The sequence below is a fragment of the Symphalangus syndactylus genome, chromosome 12 (genome assembly GCF_028878055.3).
Source record: "Symphalangus syndactylus isolate Jambi chromosome 12, NHGRI_mSymSyn1-v2.1_pri, whole genome shotgun sequence".
In the NCBI taxonomy this organism is placed as follows: domain Eukaryota; kingdom Metazoa; phylum Chordata; class Mammalia; order Primates; family Hylobatidae; genus Symphalangus; species Symphalangus syndactylus.
The window spans coordinates 121,108,635-121,132,902 of NC_072441.2; the positions used below are offsets into that span (position 1 = coordinate 121,108,635).

Here is a 24,268-nt window from a genome sequence, read left to right on the forward strand (position 1 = left end):
TAATAAGTTCAGGATTTATCTTAACCCTGGAACTATGCTACGAGGGCATGCTGATCTGAAAAAATCCACTATATTTAATATCTGACTCATTTATCTTCTATTTTGGATGATCTTTGTATTCTGTTGCACAAGTGGCAGAAACTTTATTCTACCACTGTTGAACCTGTTACAGGCATCATACTCAAATTAAGCTTTTGAAAAAAAATAAAAACAATTACTCCCCTCAGAGCTCTATTGTTCCCACTCATAATTTCCCAATCATAAAATTTGATTACAGAAATAATCAGAGATATTTTATAAAACCTGGAAAAGATGCCCATAGTGGAGATATGTTATTATTTTTCTGTTTATCTCTAACATCCTATTGCCATAGGTTATTTAGAAATTGATTCAGGAGGCTTTGTAGCTTCACTTTTTATATCAAAAGATTCCACATTGTTACCTTGTTCTCCCAGCAAGTCTAACTTAAAGGTTTGTGTTTCTTTCTACTTATGAGAAGCTAAACTTATTTAATTGGTTTATTGAATGACCTGTACTTAGTAGAGTGAAGCAGAATGCACCTTTAATTTATTCTTTTTCACTTGTTCTTCGGATCAGTTGTTTCTAGCCCCTGGAATAAAATCTCAGTCAGGTCCGAAGACTCTTCTGTCTCATTAAATAATGAATATACAGCACAAATGCTTATCAAAAGTCCCAAATCTCATTTAGTTTAAGATTTCTCTTCTTCCCTAGTTTAGGTTGGCCTCAGGTTCCATCGACTGAGAAGGTGGAGTAGACAGGGGTTCTTATGATCTGATTTTTTTTTTTTTTGTGGCTTCACTGCATTCTCCACTTAACAGTTGCTGTTTTGGGCTCCTTTAATACTAGGGAATATTAGAGTAGGGAAAGGAGAATAAGGGGCAGAAATGTGCTTTTGGACTGGTAAAGTTGTAATATGGTGTTGATGCCATCTGGGCATGGTGGAATTCAAGGGTTTTTTTAATTTCCCCCTTAAGTTTGGTGATTCCCTCCTTGGAGATCTTTACCTGCAGTTCCTGGCATGAGTGATGCTGCTTCCACATTGTCAATTTCACCCCTTCATATCTCTTCTGCATCTATGACACACCTTTATCTTCTTGTTGCTGAGGCTGCCTCACCCTTGGCAGAAGCTTTTGGTGGCACTTATGGCCAGCTAATCAACTTGACTTTCAGGCAGCACCATTCCGCAGAGTTGTATGTGATCTATGGAAAATTGACCCCTCTGCCCTGCTTTCAATGAACTTGTAACTTACTACTGACAAGAGGCTTCTTGTTCTTCTATCGGCAGCTCTAGGTACACTTACCTTTGCTTTTTTGTTCAGCCATTGGTCAAGTAACTTGCTCTCATGTCTCTGAAATTCCAGAGAATGCATATTAGCTTCCCAAATGGTTCTTTTGAGGCCCCCTTCAATTGATTTGAGATGAAGGGGGAGTTTCCTTTCCCTCCCATGTAGGAGAGAGATAATTTACAATCCTCTGACAATAGTCTCCAAAAAAAATCCTCATTATCAGCCTCTTCACCCTTTCAGTGGATATTTAGCTATCTCTTAGTCTGGAGGCAAATGATAGTCTTCAAATATCCACTGGAATGTAAGCAGCAATAAAGTAGACATTTTTTATGTGTTTTGATTATTTCTGTATCATTTGGTTTTAGAGAAGAGCCTGACACATAGTAGGCTGTCAATAGATACATGTTCAACATATGAATGAATGAATGAATGAATGAATGAAAAAACAATCAGGCACTTTGATTTAGAATGTGTGCATACACACACACACATCATATATATATTTGTACATAAAACAACAGATGTCATACATATACATATATACACGCATGTATGTATATATGTATGGATAATGATATACATATATGTATATACATATATACATACATATATATGTACATGCACACGTATATGTGTATATATATATGGCACTTCTATTGTTTTCAGATTTTGGGATGTCTGCTGAAACAAAAAAAAATAGAAACCCCAAAACAAAAAATCCAAGAAATATCAAATTTAATATTCTATCATACTTATTTAACTTTAAAATTATCTTTACAAAGATAATAAATCAAAAGTTTGTGAATAATCTTTTAATGGTGATATTCAAAAATACATGTGTTTTTCAGGGACCAAAGGCTATAAATCCACAGCCAGAAATTTAGCTAATCTTAGGCAGTCCAGAATAAATAAGAAATTTAGTTTATTTTAGTAATTTGAATCATCCATTTTAAGATTATAAATCCTAGTTAAAAGCTTGAGAATCTATGAAGAATGTGCAAAAGTAGAATTTACTAGACTCTGGCTCACAGAATAAGGTACACTTTAGGGTCAGCATCTGGAAATACCCCTTTCTCATATTTCTCTGTTACATGTCTATGCCTTTAAAACAGAAGTTTTAAAACTTGTTCTATGGATCATGTTGGAAATAAAGACTATGAATCAAGTGAGACTTTGGGGAGTCCAAATGTCAGCAAAGATAATTCACCAGTAATGTCATTGTAAAATCTCCCTTAAATTAACTGGAAATGTGGCATTATTTGAAGTTATAAATGAGGAATTTCACAAGGATTTTCTTCTCAATGTTCATCAGGGATATTGGCCTGAATTTTTCTTTTTTTGTGTGTGTCTCTGTCAGGTTTGGGTATCAGGATGATACTGGCTTCTTAGTGACCTACTAAGAAGTATCAAGCCCAGACATCTTCACAGATGGTATCATTCAAACCTCCAAGGAACAAATAATCTCAATGCTATTTCAACTGTTTCAATGCATAAAGAAAGAAAGTTTCCAAATATTCTCTATGAAGCCAGAAAGCAATTATTCCAAAATGTGATAAATGTAGTACAGAAAAAGAAAATTATTAATAAATGTAATTTGTGAATATCAATACAAAATCCTAAAGAAATTAGGTGATAGCATCTATTAGTAATTTCAAATAATGATATATACTAAGTTAAGGTCCTGTCAGGAATGAACTAATGGTTCAATATTAAGAAATATATTGATTTAACTTATATATTTAATAGGCTAAATGGTTAAAAAGGGAGTATTTTCATAGATGGTGAAAAGGCATTCGATAAAATTCAATATTCATTCCCAAGGAAAGATAAACAAACAATAGCAAGAACAAATTTCTTTAATTCCCTTTTCAGCAAGGTAAGTTAATAATTCACCCAAGGTCACACAACCAGTAAAGATAGGTCCTAGATTTGAATCTAGATAACTTTTTGTGCAGAGATAATTTAATCCCGTATACCTACAAACAAACACCAGTGCTTCTCAACCTTCTTCATGTTGTGGTACACATAGAAAATGAAAATATTTTTATGGCATGCTGGGAAATCAATCAAGGTCACGTGTAGAGGCAATTGCTTAAGGCCTGGGTTACCTGAGGACCAGCTTAGCTGTCCAAGGGGCTGAGGGGACCAATATTTTGGCACATTTTAACTTGTGGAGGTTTGCCTACTCTATACTGCCACTAGAAGAAAGCACAGTCTACAGCTAGAATCAAAATAATATGGGAATTTGATATCTACAAAAGATGACATTTCAAATCATTTTATAAAAATAGATTATTTACTAATTTGATATTGGAACAACTGGCTTTCCATTTGTGGAAAAATATAGCTGAGTGCCTACCAACTTCTAAACTGTCAGAAATAAATGAAAAAGAAAACAATAAAATATTCAAGGAAAATGTGAAAATTTATACAATAATTTTGGTGTAATGAAGAATTTTTTAACTGACATACAAAAAAAGGCAGAACAAAAAATACTGAAATGTAGCTATATATCAAAGAAAATGAAGCTTTCTGTACAGCAAGAAATATTCTAAACAAAGTCAAAAGACAACTGGCAAATTACAAAAAAACATTTCAAAACACAGATTTTCTTAGCATTGGAGAATTCTTAAGAGTCAATAAGAAAAGGACAAGCTACAAAAATAAAAAAATAGCAAAATATATAAATAGGCATTTCATAGAAAAGTAAATGTAAATGGATTATAAACACATAAAATTATTCTCAACCTTATTTACAAAGATATGTATATTGAAACAAACAAAAAACACACAAAGGAGGTATCATTTGTCACATACATATCAAATTATTAAAAAGGTTTAACAAGTTGGATAATACAATAATGTTAATAAGAATATGGGGAAAGGCATACTCCCATCCACTGTTAGTAAGAGTACAAATTGAGAAATATTACTCTGTGGAGGGCAATTTAGCAATATCCATTAAAGTTAAGCATACACAAAGTTTCTCATCCAGAAATTCCACTTTTAGGAATTTATCCAATGGACATGCATTCACAAAGCTGAAAAGATGTATATGCAAGCTGTTGAAGTGTAATTTGTATCGAGAAAAAATAGGCAACCCTCAAAAAACACATGAAAAAATGCTCATCATCACTGGCCATCAGAGAAATGCAAATCAAAACCACAATGAGATACCATCTCATACCAGTTAGAATGGCCATCATTAAAAAGTCAGGAAACAACAGGTGCTGGAGAGGCTGTGGAGAAATAGGAACACTTTTACACTGTTGGTGGGACTGTAAACTAGTTCAACCATTGTGGAAGTCAGTGTGGCGATTCCTCAGGGATCTAGAACTAGAAATACCATTTAACCAAACCATCCCATTACTGGGTATATACCCAAAGGACTATAAATCATGCTGCTATAAAGACACATGCACACGTATGTTTATTGTGGCACTATTCACAATAGCAAAGACTTGGAACCAACCCAAATGTCCAACAACGATAGACTGGATTAAGAAAATGTGGCACATATACACCATGGAATACTATGCAGCCATAAAAAAGGAGGAGTTCATGTCCTTTGTAGGGACATGGATGAAACTGGAAAACATCATTCTCAGTAAACTATCGCAAGGACAAAAAACCAAACACCACACGTTCTCACTTATAGGTGGGAATTGAACAATGAGAACTCAGGGACACAGGAAGGGGAACATCAAACTCTGGGGACTGTTGTGGGGTGGGGGAAGGGGGGAGGGACAGCATTAGGAGATATACCTAATGCTAAATGAGGAGTTAATGCGTGCAGCAAACCAACATGGCACATGGATACATATGTAACAAACCTGCACATTGTGCACATGTACCCTAAAACCCAAAGTATAATAATAAAAAAAAAATAGGCAACCCAAATATATAACAATAGGAAAGACTATGTGGCTTTTTAAAATAAATAAGATAGATGATACAAAAAGATATAGAACAAGTCACATTCCTCCATTTGTGTAAAGCAAAGGAATTAGAAAACTAAAATGTATATACATATATAAATGTATAGAACTTCTGCAAGGCTAAGTAGAAAACCCCTGGTAGAGGTAATTTTCAGATGTAACTGGCTTAGGATGTGGAGTAGAAAGGAACTCCTTGTTCTATTTGAAGTTTTTCCTCTCAGTATATGTGCTAACTCATTAACAAAACAAAACAACAACAACAACAAAAAGCAGGCAGCCAGGAGCAGTGGCTCATGCCTGTAATGCCAGCAGTTTGAGAGGGCCAAGGAAGGAGGATTGCTCGAGCCCAGGAGTTTGAGATCAGCCTGGGCAACAGAGCAAGACCCAGTCTCTACAAAAAATAAAAATGTAAGAATTAGCCAGGCATGGTGGTGAGCCTCTGAAGTCTCAGCTACTTGGGAGGCTGAGGCAGGAGGATCACCTGAGTCCAGCAGTTCAAGACTGCTATGTGCTATGATTGCACCACTTGCACTCCGGCCTGTGCAATAGAGTGAGACCCTGTCTCTAAAATAAATAAAAATAGAAATAACAAATTGTTTTTAATGATAATGATCATTTTAGGAAGTCTTGTGTCCTATGGAAAAAAAACATTTTGCTGGTCTTTTCCAGAAAGGCCATTCTCCAAATAAAACATACCATAAAATATCTCAATGACTCATTTATTTTTGAGGTTGTAACCAAGTTATTATGTTTCACGTTCTACTTGACCAAAGATGCATTTGTTGAGGCCAGAAATAGATGCCAGAGTGTAAGACCAGACTTTTTACCCCAATCCTATTTCCTCTCAGATTTGTATAATAAGCTTACTTTTGATATGAATCTCTGGAGGGAAAATTCTTCAGAAAAGATGCTGGAAGGTGGTTGAGAGTGCTAATGAGGATGAAAAGAAAGAGGTGAATAAAGTCTGTTTTTCAGTTGTCTTTATCTGACCCTTTTGCTCTTAGCCTACTGGGGCTCTGATTTCCAGGACTGAAGTAAATATTAGCCATTGGACTGCAAATATTGGCTCATTGTTATTAGGGAGAATTGAAATTAAATTTGTGATGATAATGATGGAAGGGGGAAAGGTGAACTTTTAGGGATACATGTACACAGTGACATAACCGTCTCTTCCAGTGAGAGACATACAAACTCAGAAGAGAGGGAAAATGGGCATTTTAATGAATTCAGTTTCTGGACAACTAAAATGTATTTTAAACCGGTTTTTCTCACAGTCAATGCCTTTTGCCATTAAAGCCTTTTTTTTTTCTTTTCCCTTCCCTTCCCTCCCTCCATCCCTCCCTGCCTTCCTCCCTCCCTCCCTCCCTCCCTCTCTCTCTCTTTCTTTTCTTTCTTTCTCTCTCTTTCTTTCTTTCTTTTCCTTCCTTCCTTCCTTCCTTCCTTCCTTCCTTCCTTCCTTCCTTCCTTCCTTCCTTCCTTCCTTCCTTTCTCCTTTCTTTCTTTCTTTCTTTCTTTCTTTCTTTCTTTCTTTCTTTCTTTCTTTCTTTCTTTCTTTCTTTCTTTTCCTTCCTTCCTTCCTTCCTTCCTTCCTTCCTTCCTTCCTTCCTTTCTTTTTCTTTCTCTTTCTCTCTCTTTCTCTTTCTTTTCAAAGGTGTAGAACAGAGCCAGACATTCAGTCAATAAAGGTTGCAATTTAGATATCCTTCTCCTAATCTTTCCCCAAGTGCAGGCAGTGCACTTATACCCTATGAATGTCTTCCCAGTTAAGTTTTCTTCTGGTAGAATGCCTCTTTTTAAAAAAACTTTAAATATTAGTTTATTCATTGTTCTGTTTCCTAACCATCTGATATTATTTAATTATACTTCTCTTGAACCACTGTGCACACTGAGGAGGTGGTTTGAGTGGGATCACAGCCTGGAATTTGGTGTGTAAAATTCGTGTGTGCTCTCCCATTGCGGTGTAGCTTAGGTGGAGGCATGATCCAGATAGAACTGGTTCTCCTCTTGAATGCTTCAGAAGGCAGCCTTAAGGTGGCTCCTCCTAGGAAGATAGCATTGATAGGCAGACCAGAAGTGAAATTGTCCTGATAAAGGCACCCGCATTTCACTGGGAGCTGGCAGTTGGCAGAGTTGTGGGGCAGGAAGGAGTTATTCCAAATAGAGGAGTTATTTGCAAGTTGTAGAGAGAAATGAGGGGCCTTAGCTTAGGGGCCATATGTGGAGTCAGTGGGGGCCACCATATGTCTTTGCTCCTGCAAAGAAAAGGTGATATGGCCATCATGGCCAAAGAGGCCCACTGTGATTTGACCCAGTATCCCAGTGATGATTTTGGAAAGGTTTCCTCTCTTAACAAAGACAATAGACATGATCAGGTAAGAGTTTACTAGTGCACGGAAGAAATTCCTTTACCTATCACCGGTTGATGAACTGCATCTTGGTGTGCAGGTCACACATGTTGATTACAAAGAGGAACGCAGCAAGACTATCTTGACCACTGAAAGGAATACCCTTGTTACTGTTGTGAGGCACTGAAGCAGATAAGAATCATCAGGCACAATATAATTGCTGCAAAGGGGAGAGTTCCTTTAGTGTGCACAAGAACTTGGTGCAGAGAGGGTCTTGGAATTGGCCTTAGTGCTGGGCTAGAATCCCTGTGGGTACAAGGAATTTGCTAGTTTGTTCAGTGGTTCCAGAAGTTGCCAGTCTAACAGCAATTCCCATCAACTGCCCAGTAAGGAGGACTCAGGCAAAGGAGGCCTCTTGTTTATGAATACACAAACTCTATAGGATATTTATGCTGTATGATGTGTACATGTATGTGTGTGCATGTGTGACATATTTTGGATCATTGTTCACACATACCTAACAAGCTATCACATTAGGATGTAAAATGTTTAAAACAGCTTTTTCTTTTCTTTTTTTTTTGAGATATGGTCTCCCTCTGTTGTCTAGGCTGGAGTGCAGCAGTGTGATCGTGGCTCACTGTAGCCTTGACCTCCCAAGCTCAAGCAATCCTCTTACTTCAGCCTCTCAAGTAGCTGAGACTACAGGGGCACACCACTACACCCAGGTAATTTTTTTAACTTTTAGTAGAGACGAGGTCTCACTGTGTTGCTCTGGCTTGTCTTGAACTCCTAGGCTCAAGTGATCCTCCTGCCTTGGCCTCCCAAAGTTTTGGGATTACAGGCCTGAGCCACCATGCCTGGCCCAAAACAGCTTTCTGATCACCAAATTATATAGTTGTTGACAATTGCATTGAATGCAGTAACATACAAGGTTTATGTTATATGCTATATATTAACCTTATATGTTATTGCATTCAAAGCAGTTGTTGACAACTTCCAATACAACGTTGGATAGAAGTGATGGGAACAGATATCTTTGTCTTATTCCTGCATTAGTTATGAGAAAAGCATTAGTTCATCTTGGATTTTAGCTGTTTGTTGTCCTTTATCAGATTGAGGCAATTATTTTTGATTTCTAGTTTCTGAAATTTTCAGGAGGAATGGTGTTGAATTTTGTCAAATGTTTTTCTTTATTCTACTGAGATGATTTTTTTTTCTCTCTTATTTTGGTAGTGTGGTGAATTACATTGATTTTCTCATGTTGACCCAACTTTGAATTCCTAGAATAAATCTCACTTGCTCATGGGATATTATCCTTGTTCTATTAATATGTTGTTGGATCCCATTGCCTAGTACTTCATTGAGGATTTCTGAATCTGTGTTCATAAAAATATTGGTTTATAATTTTCCTTTTTTATTAGCACCACGCTCTAACCAACTGAGCTAACCAGTTATATAATTTTCCTTGGTTTTTTTTTTAATGTGTTTTGAGGTTTTGGTATCAGGCCTTATGAAACCAATTGGTATGTTTTTCCTTCTCATTTCTTTTATGAAAGGTTTTATGTAAGATTAGTATTCTTCCTTTCTTGAATATTTGATAGGTCTCATCAGTGAAGCCATCTGAAACTGGAGGGGTTTTTTTTGTGGAAAAGTTTTAAATTACATATTTTATTTCTTTAATAGAACTCTGCCTCCATTTCTAACTCTCTGTAATTGCATAAATCTAATTCATTTATCGAACATCTATCTTTTTTTTGGAACCATCATTTTCTATTCTATGGGCTTCTATATGAACTGTCAATCACTATAATTTGTATCCCGACCTCCTTAGAGAGTTCAGTTGAAATGTCAGCCAAACTGACATATCAGAGTATGACTTTTCTACTAGAACAAGTGGGAGAAGACTTTTTCCTCTAGTTTAATGGTGTTGGAACATTCTGAGTTCAAGGCTGCCAGTGGCCATTTTCTCAAATGGAAGATTGTGGTTAGAAGAGAAAAAGACCATGCAGGTAAACATAGTCAAAAGTTGACTCTGGGAAAGGGAAAGACACCTGATATTATCATTAGAATCCTCAGATCTATTGTCTAAAGCTAGTTCTATTCCTAGACTTTTTGGTACACAAGCCAATAGATTCTTCTTAAAATTATGTTTTAGTTTAAGTTAGCTCAAGTTGGGTTTCTGACATTTGCAGTGAAAAGAGACTTAACTACTACACTCTTTTTAAAGAATCTGCACTCTTGGATTTTCACATAATCCTACATATTGAGAAGAAGAGAGACTTCTTTCTCTCTTTGCTCGTTAGGTAGGAGGTGAAGAAGGAGGTGTAGGTGTGTAGATGATGTTCAAGAAGTATTTCCTGAAGTAAAGTGAATTGAAAGAGTGACTCTAGTCTTATTTCAGAGATACAATGGAGGAACATGACATCCTGACATCCTCAAAATTATCACTTTGAATGTATTTTACCTTTATAATAGTAAAGTATATGGCAGCTAGATTTACTAGAAGCATTTGCTTATCAGAAATGTTATATATTTACTAGGTGACATTCTTATGTAAAAGAGCATCTCAAGTTCCAAAATACTCACTTAGAAATGACTCTTTTTGGGAAGGCTATTGGAAAGTTTGGGAATTGTTTTACTCTTCTATTTCAGAGATTGTTTCCTGCAAAATAAGGAAATGTGACATCATAGGAGTTTGTTGAATATAAGCTGTGTTCTTAAGAATAAATAAGCTGTACACTTGTTTATCTTGTCAAATAAAAGAGTCAATAGCATCATATTTTATGAGTTTATGGGATATAATACTATCTAAATCTGTAGCTATCGAATGATTTTAAAAATCCACTGATGCATTCTATTTAATTAATCTTTAAAAACTTTTGCTTGAAATTTTTTTATAATTTAAGCGCTTATGGAAATTCAGTGAAGTTGTATTTGGAAATAAAGTGGACTAAAAATAATCAGGAAAATTGCAATATAATTATTCACATTATCTAGATGAATGATTTTGTTTTAAATACTTTTGTAAATACATTTGCTTTATATTATTTTATTTTTAGAAAAAAATATTACGTGAATTTGCTTTGGACCGTTGTCTTTAAAATAACAAAAAGGAATTCATGTGTGATAGACTTAGCATTAAGATGGCTCCATGACATGGATCCTGAAGCAAATTGTAGCATTACTTATTCTTATACATCAATAAAGAGACTATTTCCAAACAGAATGACATTTGCTGGTTTGGAAACTATTTTCATCTTAGTGTTAAAGAATATTAATTTTATTAAAAGTCTCTTGTAGGTCTGATGACATTTGCTGATTAAATTTGAAAGTCAAGTACAATGAGATGTTCACTCATGAGTACCATATATGTGAGTTTTAAAGTTGGACAGATCTGGCTTCAAATCTCAGGTCTGCCAGTAACTAGTTGTGTAAGCATGGGAAAGTTACTCAACTTCTCTGGGTCTAGGACACTAACCTCAGAGGACAATGTGAACAACAGTGATAATATGTCTTAAGAATTTATCACAGTGTCTGCCACATGGTATTTCCTCAATAAAAGGTAAACACTCAAGCAGGATTATGGAAACCATCTGGTCCACATGAAGATCTGAAATAGAATGGTTTCCGAGAAATGTTGTTACTTGTGTAACTAATAGTTCACAATCTCACTACATTTTCTTTCTTTTATAAGGTGATAAGTATTTTAATGTAAGTAAAATATTGGAATGTACCTCCATGAAAACCACTAGAGAATTAGATGAAGAAAGAAGCTTTAAGACAAGGTGACTCTGCAGAGAACAAAAGAGATTTTATGGAGTATGCGTGTGTGTGCACGCAAGCTGTGGCAGGTGTGTGCATGTGTGTGTGTGTTAGGAGGTTGGGTTGAAGGGTGTGAAACAAGCACATAATGCCATGAGAAATCAAGTTTCCTTTCTTTTTATAAAATCAGAGTACAATTTGTGTGCAGGCAAAATTTTTTGTTTGTGCTTTTTCTATTTTTTTTAAATTATACTTTAAGTTCTAGGGTACATGTGCATAACGTGCAGGTTTGTTACATATGTATACATGTGCCATGTTGGTGTGCTGCACCCATTAACTCGTCATTTACATTAGGTATATCTCCTAATGCTATCCCTCGCCCATCCCCCCACCCCATGACAGGCCCCAGTGTGTGATGTTCTCCTTCCTGTGTCCAAGTGTTCTCATTGTTCAATTCCCACCTATGAGTGAGACCATGCATTGTTTGGTTTTTTGTCTTTGGGATAGTTTGCTGAGAATGATGGTTTCCAGCTTCATTCATGTCCCTACAAAGGACATGAACTCATCCTTTTTTATGGCTGCATAGTATTCTGTGGTGTATACGTGCCACATTTTCTTACTCCAGTCTATCATTTTTGGACATTTGGGTTGGTTCCAAGTCTTTGTTATTGTGAATAGTGCCACAATAAACATACGTGTGCATGTGTCTTTAGAGCAACATGATTTATAATCCTTTGGGTATATACCCAGTAATGAGATGGCTGGGTCAAATGGTATTTCTAGTTCTAGATCCTTGAGGAGTCACCACACTGTCTTCCACAATGGTTGAACTAGTTTACAGTCACACCAACAGTGTAAAAGTGTTCCTATTTCTCCACATCCTCTCCAGCACCTGTTGTTTCCTGACTTTTTAATGATCATCATTCTAACTGGTATGAGATGGTATCTCATTGTGGTTTTAATTTGCGTTTCTCTGATGGCCAGTGATGATGAACATTTTTTCATGTGTCTGTTGGCTGCATAAATGTCTTCTTTTGAGAAGTGTCTGTTCATATCCTTCGCCCACTTTTTGATGGGGTTGTTTGTTTTTTTCTTGTAAATTTGTTTGACTTCTTTGTAGATTCTGGATATTAGCCCTTTGTCAGATGAGTAGATTGCAAAAATTTTCTCCCATTCTGTAGGTTGCCTGTTAACTCTGATGGTGGTTTCTTTTGCTGTGCAGGAGCTCTTTAGTTTAATTAGATCCCATTTGTCAATTTTGGCTTTTGTTGCCATTGCTTTTGGTGTTTTAGACATGAAGTCCTTGCCCATGCCTATGTCCTGAATGGTATTGCCTAGGTTTTCTACTAGAGTTTTTATGGTTTTAGGTCTAACATTTCAGTCTTTATTCCATCTTGAATTAATTTTTTTTATAAGGTGTAAGAAAGGGATCCAGTTTCAGCTTTCTACATGTGGCTAGTCAGTTTTCCCAGCACCATTTATTAAATAGGGAATTCTTTCCCCATTCTTCTTTTTTCTCAGGTTTGTCAAAGATCAGATGGTTGTAGATATGCGGCATTATTTCTGAGGGCTCTGTTCTGTTCGACTGGTCTATATCTCTGTTGTGGTACCAGTACCGTGCTGTTTTGGTTACTGTAGCCTTATAGTATATTTGGAAGTCAGGTAGCGTGATGCCTCCAGCTTTGTTCTTTTGGCTTAGGATTGTCTTGGCAATGTGGGCTCTTTCTTGATTCCATATGAACTTTAAAGTAGTTTTTTCCAGTTCTGTGAAGAAAGTCATTGGTAGCTTGATGGGGATGGCATTGAATGTATAAATTACCTTGGGCAGTATGGCCATTTTCACGATATTGATTCTTCCAACCCATGAGCATGGAATGTTCTTCCATTTGTTTGTATCCTCTTTTATTTCATTGAGCAGTGGTTTGCAGTTCTCCTTGAAGAGGTCCTTCACCTTCCTTGTAAGTTGGATTCCTGGGTATTTTATTCTCTTTGAAGCGATTGTGAATGGGAGTTCACTCATGATTTGGCTCTCTGTTTGTCTGTGATTGGTGTACAAGAATGCTTATGATTTTTGTACATTGATTTTGTATCCTGAGACTTTGTTCAAGTTGCTAATCAGCTTAAGGAGATTTTGGGCTGAGACAATGGGATTTTCTAGATATACAATCATGTCATCTGCAAACAGGGATAATTTGACTTCCTCTTTTCCTAATCGAATACCCTTTATTTCCTTCTCCTGCCTGATTGCCCTGACCAGAACTTCCAGCACTATGTTGAATAGGAGTGGTGAGAGAGGGCATCCCTGTCTTGTGCCAGTTTTTAAAGGGAATGCTTCCAGTTTTTACCCATTCAGTATGATATTGGCTGTGGGTTTGTCATAGATAGCTCTTATTATTTCGAGATACGTCCCATCAATACCTAATTTATTGAGAGTTTTTAGCATGAAGGTTGTTGAATTTTGTCAAAGGCCTTTTCTGCATCTATTGAGATAATCATGTGGTTTTTGTCTTTGGTTCTGTTTATATGCTGGATTACATTTATTGATTTGCGTATGTTGAACCAGCCTTGCATCCCAGGGATGAAGCCCACTTGATCATGGTGTATAAGCTTTTTGATGTGCTGCTGGATTCAGTTTGCCAGTATTTTATTGAGGATTTTTGCGTCAATGTTCATCAAGGATATTGGTCTGAAATTCTCTTTTTTGGTTATGTCTCTGCCACGCTTTGGTATCAGGATGATGCTGGCCTCATAAAATGTGTTAGGGAGGATTCCCTCTTTTTCTGTCAATTGGAATAGTTTCAGAAGGAATGGTACCAGTTTCTCCTTGTACCTCTGGTAGAATTTGGCTGTGAATCCATCAGGTCCTGGACTTTTTTTGGTTGGTAAGCTATTGATTATTGCCACAATTTCAGAGCCTGTTATTGGTCTATTCAGAGATTCAACTTCTTCCTGGTTTAGTTTTGGGAGGGTGTATTTGTCGAGGAATTTATCCATTTCTTCTAGATTTTCTAGTTTATTTGCGTAGAGGTGTTTGTAGTATTCTCTGATGGTAGATTGTATTTCTGTGGAATCGGTGGTGATAACCCCTTTTTCATTTTTTATTGCATCTATTTGATTCTTCTCTCTTTTCTTCTTTATTAGTCTTGCTAGTGGTCTATCAATTTTGTTGATCTTTTCAAAAAACCAGCTCCTGGATTCATTAATGTTTTGAAGGGTTTTTTGTGTCTCTATTTCCTTCAGTTCTGCTCTGATTTTAGTTATTTCTTGCCTTCTGCTAGCTTTTGAATGTGTTTGCTCTTGCTTTTCTAGTTCTTTTAATTGTGATGTTAGGGTGTCAATTTTGGATCTTTCCTGCTTTCTCTTGTGGGCATTCAGTGCTATAAATTTCCCTCTACACACTGCTTTGAATGTGTCCCAGAGATTCTGGTATGTTGTGTCTTTGTTCTCGTTGGTTTCAAAGAACATCTTTATTTCTGCCTTCATTTCATTATGTACCCAGTAGTCATTCAGGGGCAGGTTGTTCAGTTTCCATGTAGTTGAGCGGTTTTGAGTGAGTTTCTTAATCCTGAGTTCTAATTTGATTGCACTGTGGTCTGAGAGCCAGTTTGTTATAATTTCTGTTGTTTTACATTTGCTGAGGAGAGCTTTACTTCCTACTATGTGGTCAATTTTGGAATAGGTGTGGTGTGGTGCTGAAAAAATGTATATTCTGTTGATTTGGGGTGGAGAGTTCTGTAGATGTCTATTAGGTCCACTTTTTGCAGAGCTGAGTTCAATTCCTGGATATCTTTGTTAACTTTCTGTCTCGTTGATCTGTCTAATGTTGACAGTGGAGTGTTAAAATCTCCCATTATTATTGTGTGGGAGTTTAAGTCCCTTTGTAGGTCACTCAGGACTTGCTTTATGGATCTGGGTGCTCCTGTGTTGGGTGTACATATATTTAGGATAGTTAGCTCTTCTTATTGAATTGATCCCTTTACCGTTATGTAATGGCCTTCTTTGTCTCTTTTGATCTTTGTTGGTTTAAAGTCTATTTTATCAGAGACTAGGATTGCAACCCCTGCCTTTTTTTGTTTTCCATGTGCTTTATAGATCTTCCTCCATCCCTTTATTTTGAGTCTATGTGTGTCTCTGCACGTGAGATGGGTTTCCTGAATACAGCACACTGATGGGTCTTGACTCCTTATCCAGTTTGCCAGTCTGTGTCTTTCAATTGGAGAATTTAGCCCACTTACCTTAAAAGTTAATATTGTTATGTGTGAATTTGATCCTGTCATTACGGTATTAGTTGGTTATTTTGCTCGTTAGTTGATGCAGTTTCTTCCTAGCCTCGACGGTCTTTACAATTTGGCATGTTTTTGCAGTGGCTGGTAGTGGTTTTTCCTTTCCATGTTTAGTGCTTCCTTCAGGAGCTCTTTTAGGGCAGGCCTGGTGGTGACAAAATCACTCAGCGTTTGCTTGTCTGTAAAGTATTTTATTCCTCCTTCACTTATGAAGCTTAGTTTGGCTGGATATGAAATTCTGGGTTGAAAATTCTTTTCTTTAAGAAGGTTGAATATCGGCCCCCACTCTCTTCTGGCTTGTAGAATTTCTGCGGAGAGATCAGCTGTTAGTCTGATGGGCTTCCCTTTGTGGGTAACCCAACCTTTCTCTCTGGCTGCCCTTAACATTTTTTCCTTCATTTCAACTTTGGTGAATCTGACAATTATGTGTCTTGGAGTTGCTCTTCTCCAGGAGTATCTTTGTGGCGTTCTCTGTATTTCCTGAATCTGAATGTTGGCCTGCCTTGCTAGATTGGGGAAGTTCTCCTGGATAATACCTGGCAGAGTGTTTTCCAACTTGGTTCCATTCTCCCTGTCATTTTCAGGTACACCAGTGAGACGTAGATTTGGTCTTTTCACATAGTCCCAAAATATCTTGGAGGCTTTGTTCGTTTCTTTTTGTTCTTTTTTCTCTGAAACCCTTCTCGCTTCATTTCATTCATTTCATCTTCCATCAGCGATACCCTTTCTTCCAGTTGATCGCATCAGCTCCCAAGGCTTCTGCAATCTTCGCGTAGTTCTCGAAACTTGGCTTTCAGCTCCATCAGCTCCTTTAAGCCCTTCTCTCCATTGGTTATTCTAGTTATCCATTCTTCTAATTTTTTTTCAAAGTTTTTAACTTCTTTGCTATTGTTTTGAATTTCCTCCCATAGCTCGGAGTAGTTTGATCGTCTGAAGCCTTCTTCTCTCAACTTGTCAAAGTCATTCTCCATCCAGCTTTGTTCTGTTGCTGGTGAGGAACTGCATTCCTTTGGAGGAGGAGAGGTCCTCTGCTTTTTAGAGTTTCCAGTTTTTCTGCTCTGTTTTTTCCCCATCTTTGTGGTTTTATCTACTTTTGGTCTTTGATGATGGTGATGTACAGATGGGATTTTGATGTGGATGTCCTTTCTGTTTGTTAGTTTTCCTTCTACCAGATAGGACCCTCAGCTGCAGGTCTGTTGGAGTTTGCTAGAGGTCCACTCCAGACCCTGTTTGGCTGAGTGTCAGCAGCGGTGGCTACAGAACAGTGGATTTTCGTGAGACCACAAATTCAGCTGTCTGATAGTTCCTCTGGAAGTTTTGTCTCAGAGGAGTACCTGGCTGAATGAGGTGTCAATCTGTCCCTACTGGGGGGTGCCTCCCAGTTAGGCTGCTCGGGGGGTCAGGGACCCACTTTAGGAGGCCGTCTGTCCATTCTCAGATCTCCAGCTGCGTGGTGGGAGAACCACTATTCTCTTCAAAGCTTTCAGATAGGGACATTTAAGTCTGCAGAGGTTCCTGCTGAATTTTTGTTTGTCTGTGCCCTGCCCCCAGAGGTGGAGCCTACAGAGGCAGGCAGGCCTCCTTGAGCTGTGGTGGGCTCCACCCAGTTCGAGCTTCCTGGCTGCTTTGTTTACCTAAGCAAGCCTGGGCAATGGTGGGTGCCCCTCCCCCAGCCTCGCTGCTGCCTTGCAGTTTGATCTCAGACTGCTGTGCTAGCAATCAGCAAGATTCCTTGGGCATAGAACCCTCCAAGCCAGGTGTGGGACCCAATCTCCTGGTGTGCCGTTTTCCAAGCCCGTTGGAAAAGCACAGTATTAGGGTGGGACTGACCCGATTTTCCAGGTGCCGTCTGTTACCCATTTCTTTGACTAGGAAAGGGAACTCCCTGACCCCTTGCACTTCCCGAGTGAAGCAATGCCTCGCCCTGCTTCGGCTCGCGCACAGTGTGCTGCACCAGCTGTCCTGCACCCACTGTTTGGCACTCCCTAGTGAGATGAACCCAGTGCCTCAAACGGAAATGCAGAAATCAGCCATCTTCTGTGTCGCTCAGGCTGGGAGCTGTAGACCGGAGCTGTTCCTATTCGGCCATCTTGGCTCCACCCTTATGAGGAATCTAAGAAAATAAGGAAGAAAACCAATCCTTGGGGGAAGTTGGGGATATTGGGGATACTGGTTATAACCAAGTGGTTTGTTTTAACATTTTTTAGATTAATTTTTGTTGTTTGCAGATTTATTTATATAAGTATAGCATGTGGCATTTGTAACCATATATATATGTGTATATATATATATGGTGTATATATATGTGTATATATATATATATGGTGTATATATGTGTGTGCATATATATGGTGTATATATATGTGTGTATATATATGGTGTATATATATGGTGTGTGTGTGTATATATATATATGTATATATATACAGTTTAGGTAAGGTGTAATCTAAGACTATTTTATTATCTAATACAACCTGAGGCAATGAATTAACTTTTTTTTTTTTCTGCTGGGCAGCTATTGCCAGTGTAGTTTTATCAGTAAGAATTTTTGGAGTCAGGGAGAGGTTTTTAATTATGTGTTCATGGGACGCTACTCTTGACCAATGTAACAATGTCTGCTCAAAGAAGTATGCAGCTCCACATTTTTGGTACCCAGACAAGTATAGATTTGTGAATCTCCATTGTGAGATTGTGGGCCGTTTTGTTCTATCAAGTAATTTTAGGGAGCTAGTTCAGTGTTTGGTTTTAGCAGATTCATGTATAGAAAGAGGGATAATTGAGTAATCTAGCAGGCAAATTTGTTTTCTATATACCAATTGTCAATATATTTATAAATCCAGTGGGATTTCTTTTGGGGTACTTTTCACAAATAGATATTTTGGAGGAGTACAGAGGACCCAGAAATACTGTACAGATTAAGCTTGGAGGCTTGTGTCAGGGCATTGTGGGTTGGATTACATCAAAGATCCATAGCCAGTGGGTCTATTTTTGAACATTGTTTATATTGATTTTCTTTTTAAAAAAATTAAAAATTTTTTTTCACCTTATTTTTAGTATCTTCTTTCTTCTCCATTGAATGTTGTTTGGTAGTAAAGAGCTGCTGAATTTGACACGATCCAAGATAAGAGTTTGGAGGTATTTCTGAGCAGGACTTTAGGGGATGATAGTAATAGAAGTAAGGGCTATTAATATTTTTTTCTCAAGCCGATAGTGTACTAAACAGAGGAAAAGTGTATGATTTTTTCCCCCAGCAAACTTGATTAAGAAAGCTCTAAGAAGCAGGGGCCTACAACATTAGTCTTTTTTATGTAGCATTTTTTAGTTTGGTCAGAAAATAAGAAACTCTTGGTTAATTATGGTGAAATTAACAGGCTTGGAGGGTTTAGAGCAAACTTTAGGCTTTTTTAGAAAGGAGTTAGGATGAAGCAGGGAACTGGAGACAGGGTCTTGGGTTGTTACCTTTACTCAATAGGTCACAAGGTTGGGGGTGCTCTTTATTTTACCTTATGGTAAACTTAGGAACAACCATAAAGTTAGTTACAGGCATGATTAGAGGGTCAGTATAGTTATGAACCAGAAATAGTTTGTGATGACATATTTAGTAATTGGTTAAATTTCCTGAAGAGGCCAGAGATTGGAAAACTTTAACTATAGAGTTATATTTCTATGCAAGTGTAAGGGTCAAAGAAGCGATGATATAAACCAAAATCTTGTTGGCCAATTTCTAGAGGAACAACTAGAATGATATAGTAAGTAATATACATATATAATATATATTTAATTTTATTTGTTATGATTTGAAATTTTTATAAATTTTTAGTAAAATAAAGATACTTAAGATGTTGCATTATTACTATAATTTAGTGAAAAAATAAAATATAATCTACATAATTTTAGAACAAATAACAAGTTTTATTTTTAATTACAAATTTGCGAGCCAAATGGTTAAAAGGTTTGAGCAGCAAATATAAGGAGCTAAGCAAACAGGAAATTAATAAATTGTCCCTATATATAATATGTAAATATGTAGGGCCAGGAATTAGTCATTATTTATTTATAGATTTTAAAAATAATTTTTAATTTAAGGCCTGGTCCTGGCTCATAGGAATAGCTGAAATTAGCAGGAGCTGAGTCTTTAAAAGTTTGATTGGCTGGGTCTTGTGGGTCCACAGCTGGATCAGGAACTGGCTTTATCTGAGAATGAAGAATATACAGCTTATTTTTTAAAAATTTAATAGAATAGCATGCTATTAATAAAATCTGATATGGCCTCATCCGCTGTGGTTTAAGCTGGTCTCTGGAATGGATATCTCTCTAAGTTTTGAGGAGCACCCAGTTTTCTGGCTTTATTTTATGGAGAGGAACATCAGTGGGATGTATCATCCTATTAGAGGTAAATTTATGGATGGCATTTAAAGTTACACTCCAAAACTGTATACACTTGACAGTGTCTAATTCTGATTTTTAAATCATTTATCTGTTTGCCTATTGGCGCAGACTATAGGAAGGGTCTTTCATACAAGATTTCATAAGAGCTTGAAGCCTGCTTTTAGGAACCTCTCTAATTTTAAGCAGTGTAACTGGCAATATCTTTCCCTACGTAAGACTTGTTTCCTGAAAACATTTTGTAACATCTTTTTTCAAGGTGTGTTAATTGTTTGCTTGTTTATTTAGTCTTTTTAGTGGACTGGGGTCTGTAATTTTTATTTAATTTTCAGCTCTCTGGGTATCTCCAGGGTTACCTTGACAATAAAGGCACTGCCGTTATCACTCTGTGTGGTGAATGGCAATCTAAATCTGGGGATAATTTTTTTTTTTAGTAAAGCTTTTATTATTTTTGAAGTCCTCTCAGTAAAACAGGGAAAGGCTTTCACCCATCTGATAAATGTGTTCACCATTATTAATGAATATTAATTTTTTTTTGCTCTTGGCATTATAGTAAGCTTATTTGCCAATCTTCCCCCTGTGTGTCACCTCTTGCTTATATCCTTTTTTGGTGTGGGTGAACCTGAGTTTGAATTGTTTTTTGCACAGAGTATACGTTTTTGTAAAACCTTTTGTATATTCCTTTGCATAGTAAGATCTATGATGTAATTCTGGATCCACTTAATCATGGTACAATTGTTAGAGTAGGTGTTCTAATAAATTGAATTTTTTTTAATCAAAATTTTAGGGATCAGAACTATTTTTTTTTTTGCTGGCTTGTAGTCCAGGAGTTAGGTTTTAGGGCCATTACATTGAAACCTGAATTTTTTTTTTTTTTTTTTTTTGAGATGGAGTCTGGCTCTGTCGCCCAGGCTGGAGTGCAGTGGCCCAATTTCGGCTCACTGCAAGCTCCGCCTCCCAGGTTCACGCCATTCTCCTGCCTCAGCCTCCCGAGCAGCTGGGACTACAGGCGCCCGCCACTTCGCCCGGCAAATTTTTTTTTTTGTATTTTTAGTAGAGATGGCGTTTCACCGTGTTAGCCAGGATGGTCTCAATCTCCTGACCTCGTGATCCGCCCGCCTCGGCCTCCCAAAGTGCTGGGATTACAGGCGTGAGCCACAGCGCCCGGCCTGAATTTTTTTATTCATCTTAAATCTTTGTGGGATATGTGAACAAAAACTGGCCAACTCTCTATGGGGAACCAGGCTATAACAGTTGGAGTTTTTGGCCGGGCGGCTAACTTTGCAGTCTGGTCTGTTTTGTTATTTTTATGAAATACTGAACAATTTGATTTTTGATGGCTTGGGCAATGTATGGTTGCCATTGTTTTAGGTTTTAATACCACATTTAGTAATTAAAGAAATTTTTGTTCACGTTTGTTTTTTCCCTCTGATGTTAACAGCCCTTTATTTTAAAAAGTGGCCCCATGTGCATGTATCACGGAGAAGACACACTTTGAATAAGTGTAAATGTTTGACTTTTTGTCTTTTTTCTGTTGAAGGGCATGGATGAGGGCTATTAGTTCTGCCTTTTGAGCAGTGTTTTAGCTTTTACAATATCTTTCAAAGTTAACACCACGCATCCAGCTTTCTGATTTTTCTGATCCATGCAACTGTTTTTATCTGTGAACATCTCCAGATTCGGTTTTTCAGAGGGCACATCTGTTAGGTCAGGGTGACTATAAGAGGCTTGTTTAATAATCAATAATCAGTTATGCCTAGGTTTCTCTGATGGGTTAGGGAGTGGGGCAGTGGGATTTAAGGTGAACACAGTCCTTAGGGTCACATTAAGATTATCCAAGAGAATTGCTTGATATTTTCCCAGCCAACCTGAAGTAAGCCAATAACCACCTTTTTGTTCTAATAATGATGATACACAATGTAGGGGATGTATGGCTTTGGGCTGTCCCCAGGTGAATTTTTACCTTTTTGTAGGAAGTCACAGGTGGTGGCTACTGCCCTGAGGCACAATGGCCATTCCTGGGTTATGCTATCCAAAGTCTTTGAAAAGTGTGGCACAGGACACTTAGCATCTCCTAGATTTTGGGTACATACCCTCAATCCTATTTTTTGTCTTTCATGTACAAACAGATCTAATGGCTTTTAAAAATATGGTAGTACTAAAGCCAGAGCTGTCAACAATTAAAAAAAAATCATTTGAAAGGCTTTTTGGCATTTGTTAGTCCATACTACAGGCTCATGCTTGGTTTCTTTTAGGGCACTATATAGGAGTTTTGCCATCAACCTGAAATGAGGAATCTATATACAGCAAAATCAAGCCATTCCTAACGACCCTCATAATTGTCTTTTGGTGGCTGTATGGTTAACCCTTGCTACTGCCTCCTGGTGGTTCGGGAGCACATTTCTGTCTCCTGTTAATTTAAATCCTATATACTTTACTGAGGGCTGAGAAATCCACACTTTTTTGGCATACCTCATAGCCTCTCTCAGCCAGGAAATTTAAAGTGGTTATAGTATTTTCATTTGAGCTTTTTCAGGTTTTACTTGCTATCATTATGCCATCTACATATTGAAGGAGAGCCCTCTTGTAACTGGAGTTCCCTTAGGTCTATTGCCAGCACTTCTCCAAACAAGATGGGGGAGAGGGGTTTGAACACTTGTGGAAATACAGTCTAGTAATATTGGTATGTATTTTTTGTTTCTGGATTTTGTCATTCAAAAACAAAGACCTCTTGAGGTTTGAGATGAGGGGGATGTAGAAAAATGTATCTTTCAGGCCTAATACTGTGAACCAACCAAAGTCTTCTGACAAAAATTATCACCAAATACTCAGGTGGGTTTTCATTCAGCCTCTGTCATAATTCTTGAACTTTATTAAAAAAGCTATGCTGTTTTGGGTTCATTTTCTAAGGCCTGCTAAAATACAATCTCTATAATGCTCTAGACATGCTTGACTCCCATGGTTTGTATTCCATCTGGGGTCTGTGGTTGGGACAGCTTCTGCAGCAGCTGCCTGAACCAGATTTCCAGGAGCCTCGACATGTTCCTGGCCCACTTATTTCCAAGGGTTTTCTAGGACTATTCTCTGCTCTTCAGAGGTAAACAAAGTATTTAGTAAATTTTGCATACCAGCTCAATTAGAATTATGACTAGCAAAAATGGAGGAGAACAAATTTTGTATTGTTCTTGAGTCATCCCAGTAGGTAGTCATGTTATTCCTTCAATTGCATAAGGCAGAGATAGAGAATGGGGTGTGCACCTGTACAAGTCCTGCCTGCTAACCCTGGGCATTGATTCCATCAGTGGGTATTTGCCTTAATGGGAATTGCCTTGTCTCAACCAGAGTGGCTCCCTGACGAAATTGAGTACCCTGTCAGATGTATGAAGGAGACTGCATTTCTCCTTCCAGCCTGTCTCTATCATTATTATTCCCCAATACAGCCAGGGTAATAAGGGTTCCCATTTCTGTCTGTGCTGGAAGGACCATTGCCCCAGCTCCCACATCTTGCCCCCCATAGGGTGGAGAGAGGAGCATTGGGCACATTCATTTGTTGAAGCAGTAAGTCATCGTCTGATCCCTTAGAACCAGGTAAAACCTGTTTTACCCCTCCTATCCTACAGGCATCTCTTTGAACCATGGTTTTATGTAAATTATGTTTTTTATGAATTGGTTTGCTTTGGTAGAAAAGCATACAAGCTTGTATATGTAGAATTTTATTTCATTCAATTTTGTGTTTACAAAACAATTTTAATTGAAAAATTGTAACATAATTTAAAGACCCATTTTCTGGCCACCTTTCCTCAGCTCCCAGGGAATATCATTTGGCCGGGTAGTATTGTAATAAAAACTCATTTTTTTCTTCTTTTTTAAATGGGCTAAAACTAAAAATGGCCCAGTTTTGCAGAATACACCCCAATGGGCTATAAGGACTAAAACTTGTGTTTTCCATTTTAGATGACAAAACCACAGGTGATAAAACCTTAGTGCCTTGGCCAAGTCTCTAAACAGTTTTAAGCAAGTCAAACAGATTTTAAGCAAATCAAAATCAGATGAAGTTTCTCAAGGTCTTAATCCCTTTGACTCCCTAGGGTATATCTCCACCCTCAAACTGAATGCTCTGATGAAGCAGAACCAAGTGTCTGCAGGGAAAACACCTTGATGCCATCACATATGAATTTGCCACTTACCAAAGATGTCTTCCAAGCCAAATATCTGTTTCTAATGTGCAAAGGTGAAAGCATCATGGG

The 24,268-nt window shown here is 37.6% G+C and overlaps 1 protein-coding gene across 1 annotated transcript in view; it reads left to right on the forward strand.

The window, feature by feature from the left end:
- PAPPA2 (pappalysin 2) overlaps positions 1-24,268 on the forward strand; it is a 628,099-nt gene that overhangs the window by 85,789 nt on the left and 518,042 nt on the right. The window contains exons 7-8 of the mRNA XM_055255382.2: positions 8,198-8,315; positions 11,285-11,441. The gene's annotated coding sequence lies outside the window, so the exon portion shown is untranslated. The remainder of the gene's footprint in view (positions 1-8,197; positions 8,316-11,284; positions 11,442-24,268) is intronic.